A 4,611-nucleotide genomic window follows, 5' to 3' on the forward strand; every position below is an offset into this window, starting at 1 on the left:
TGAGGTGTTATTTTATCTTTGCAACATGCTAAATTTCTTATTAATTTTTTTTCCATTTTTATTTCTTCTCTATATTTTTCACATAGGTTACTATACCATTGTTGTAAAAATTTTATTATTGCTCCTAGAGTATCTACTATTTTTGCTTCATCCCAACTTTGTATTATTCTTGAAATAAATGGTTTAGGTAATTTACTAAAATATAATTTTCTTATTTCTTTACTTTCTTTTGTATTATATGCTCCTTTATAATAATATTCTTTAAATGCGCAAGTATATTCATCTATGTAGCACATATTACATATTGCTAATTTTAACATTAAATTCCTATTTGTATCTTTCTCTTCATGTTGTTCTTCTTTTGTTGTTGTCATGCTACTAAATTCGTCTTTTATAGCTATTTCATATTTTTTTAATAATTCTATAGGTGTTAGTTTAGTTGTGGTTGTTAATGATGTTCCTTCTGTGGGTTTGTCAGTTCTTAATACTCTTTTACTATTTTCAGTTAGATTTAAAAACCATAATTTCCCTATTAGTGTTCTTTCTACATATTCTGGTGCATCTATTATATTTATATTATTATCTAATAATTGTTTTGTCATTTATCCTATCCATAATTGTATTATTTTTTCTGTATCTATTATACAATCTAAGTCTAAAAAGTTATGATTTTTATTAACTATTTGTTTTGGTGTCCATTTGTCATATTCATTCTTTAGATTATATCTTTTAAACTTATTCTTATAATATGTAGATTTTTTTATTTCTGATGTTCTAGGTATTATATTGTCATCTTCTTTTTTATCAAGAGTGTTTATTTTCGTGTTTATATTTTTTAAGTTTTCTTCATTAATTACTCCTTGTTTTCCACTGATTCCTAAATTTTTTGTATTTGTTAAGATTTCTGTATATGTTTCACTATCTTCCGAATCATAATTATCTGTTTCTTCAACATCTATTGTATTAATTTCTAATTCCTTGGTTTCTATTTCTGTATTGTCTATTTCTAATTTTTCTTTAAATTGATTTATCTCATTTAATAATTTTTGTTCTTTATCTTTTTTTCTTTTTCTTTCTGTCTTTTTTCATACAGATTTTTTAGCATTTGTAGTTCTTTTTCTAATTCAGCAATCCTACTATTTTTAGTTTCTTCTATTTTTCGTATTTCTTCTGTAGTTTGTTGTTTTATTTTTTCTATTTCCTTTTTTCTATCTATTTCTTCGTTTTCTTTTTCTGGCATTAAATATAAATGTTCACCTATTTTCTTATATCTTCTTCCTAGATTAGAAAATACTATTTTTATTTTTAATACTTCGTGATTTTCATATATGTTTTCATCTATTATAAATTCTTCTTTGTTCATTTTATTGTAAATAGTTCATGTTGATATATATATATATATATATCCTAAACTATCTATTTGTGATTCTAAATTTGATATTTCATCTTTTTGTGCATTTATTGAGTTTTTACTAACTCCGGCAAATATATTATAATGTAGTCTTTCTATTCTTATTTTTAATTCTTTACGTTTTTTTAGAAATAATTTGTTTTAATTCTTTGTATTTTTGTACTTTATTCATTTAAACCATATTTATAATATTTTGGTGAGTATCTAAATCTGATTTTATCATAATTAGGTGGTATGTGTCTTATTCTTCTAAATTTTAAATGGATTATTAATTTTTCTTCAATACTAGATATTAAGGTAATTAGGTAGGCTAATCTTTGTGGGTTTTCTTTTGCTTTATTAAGACTTATATATTCTGAATAATTACTAATTAAATATTCTTTATTTTTTCTAAAAGCTTCTCTGTTTTTAAATGATCTTCTCATAATTAATCAATATAGATTAATCTCAAGTAAATCTAATCTAAATTTAAACGTATATGCTACTTCCATATTATTTAAATAACTGGGCCCTGATACCAATTGTAGGGGGTGCGAATTAAGCGCGGTAACTTTACTAGGAAATAAATAGTCATTAAGTAATAAGTATTTATTTTTAGGTAGATTATTTCATGTATATTATTGGTTGGTTTAATTTTTATTTTTATCTTCTTGACTTAAGATGTTTTATTAATTCATATTCTAAATTGGATATTATCGTAATTAATTATCTAATGTTTTAGGATCTTCGTTAGTACTAAATAATCTTTTTTATTCTAGGTATAAACTATGTAGTTTAGTTTCGATATCTTTTAATGATTTATTTTTTTTGTAAGATGTATTCATTAATTTGTGTAGTTTATTATTTTATTCTATTGAAATTTTAGCAATTTTTGTGTAGTATTTTATTCTAACTTTGCTACATTCAATGCGTAGGTTGATGTTCTTTATCTGATTAACTAGTATTTGTTGTTCATGTATAGGTAATTTTCCATCTATATTAAATAATTTTTCGGATGTATTAAATAAATCATTATCTGTATCTTCTTTTTCTAAGGTTGATTTTATTTTAAGTAATTTTCTTCTAGTTGTCTTTTTTCTATTTCAAGTTGATTTCTGTAATTAACTTCTTCATATATCCAATTTTACCTTTCTCTAATTTTTTTCTATATATTCTAAAATTTATTTATTCTGAATAGTATCCATCTGAATCTAAGTAATATTGATGTTCATAATATATGTGTAAGTTTTCTATACTGTTTAATAATTCTTCATCTTCATAATCTTGTAATTTTTTCCATATTATTTTCTTTATGTCTATAATTTCTATATTTCTAAGTATATATAAAACAAGTATTTTAATATCATCTGTCATTTAAGTTCGATTAAATGCTTTTTCATAATATTTTCTAGTTGTTTGTTTTAGTCTAAGTAATTCTTGCATATTTTTATTAAGGAATTCTATATATTTTATATCGTTAGTTTCCATGTATTTGTCTAAATTTGTTTTCATTTGCTTTTCTACTAATTGTATATTTTTCATATCTTTTTTCCAAAATGCTAGATATATGTGATTTATCATAGTTGATGTGTATGTAAGTATTTATAAGAGTAATTAGGTATGTGTGGTATGCAATTTATTCTAGCTATATAATCTTTACCGAATATTTTTTCTAATATGATATTCCTTATATCTATTATTCCTATATCCTTAATCACATACAAAATAAGTATTTTAAATTTATCTACCATTACATCAGATAAATAATTATTCATTTTCATAAAATTGCTATTTTCAAAATATTTCCTTCAATCATATACATAACAAAATATGGTTATCTTAGATTACTATATACTAGATTATTCTTAAATAACATGTTCTTTGGTCATTATTAGCATGGTAATCTAGATACTTTTCCCTTAAACAACGCCTCTACTCTGGTTACTCCCCAGCATGTCTTCTTGCCTCATTGGTTTCACCTTTAGGATGACATAGTTCTTAGGTATTTTTTCCTTTTTCACTTTGCTAATAAACTTCTTAACATATTATTCTTCGAATAATTCTACTATAAAGTAACTAACATAAATTTATTTTATCATACCATGATTGTTGGGAATTATGAATTTAACTATTCATAATCATAAATAAATATACCGGTTCGGGTAGGTTTGATATTTCTAAGCTTTGTTCCTCCATAGCTTTTTCCATTAAAATATACCTGTTTTTTAATAACTAAGCAAAATATTTGTTGTTGTTAAGAGAGAGTATTTGTGCTTCAACTCATGAAGGCTTGCTTTGCAAGATCTAGCAAACACATACCGCAACCAAAATCCCATATGGAGTTATTATTCAAGAAATCATGTACTAATATATTCAAATTCAAAGGAATTATGAGAAACAGATATGGAAACTATTAGGCAATGGATTCTGACGTTGCTCAAACCAGAGATGGAACCTATCGCCAGAGCTATCAGAGAAAAATTTATTTCAGAAGAATTATTAACTAGATATTGCAAGACAATTGGACATAAATATCCAAATCATAAATTTTCAAAATGTAATGGAGGAGATAATGATATTCCAGAAGTTCAGCTAAAATAGAAAAAAAATCAACCAAGAAGATAAGAACGCCAGCTGGAAGATACAAGATAAGAAGTAATAATGGAGATATGGAAAAGCAACAAATACGACAAAGAGAAGATATCAACGGAGTAATAATAGAAGACAAGCTATTAAATTGTGAAAGCGACATGTAAACTTTCACAATTTACTTTACGTAAATTATTGGAATCTTTTGTATAGGTTTTTGACTATTATTAGTCTAGGAATTAATAACTTTTGTCTTATTAGAAGACTTTTGTAAGGTAAAGTAGATTAGGTAGATAAATTTTTAAAAGACTTTTTAGAAACGTGTAAAAATAGGAATACTCTTGTAAAGTTTCAGTCTATAAATAAGATGAACCGAAGGCATTGCAAAACAAGCTTTCATGAGTTGAAGCACAAATACTCTTTCTTGCCCACAACAAATATTTTGCTTAATTATTAAAAAACAGGTATATTTCAATGGAAAAAGTTATGGAGGAACAAATCTTAGAAATATCAAACCTACCCGAACAGGTATATTTATTTATTTATGATTATGAATAGTTAAATTCATAATTTCCAACAATCATGGTATGATAAAATAAATTCATGTTAGTTACTTTATAGTAGAATTATTC

The sequence above is a fragment of the Capsicum annuum genome, chromosome 12 (assembly GCF_002878395.1).
Source record: "Capsicum annuum cultivar UCD-10X-F1 chromosome 12, UCD10Xv1.1, whole genome shotgun sequence".
Classification (NCBI taxonomy): Eukaryota; Viridiplantae; Streptophyta; class Magnoliopsida; order Solanales; family Solanaceae; genus Capsicum; species Capsicum annuum.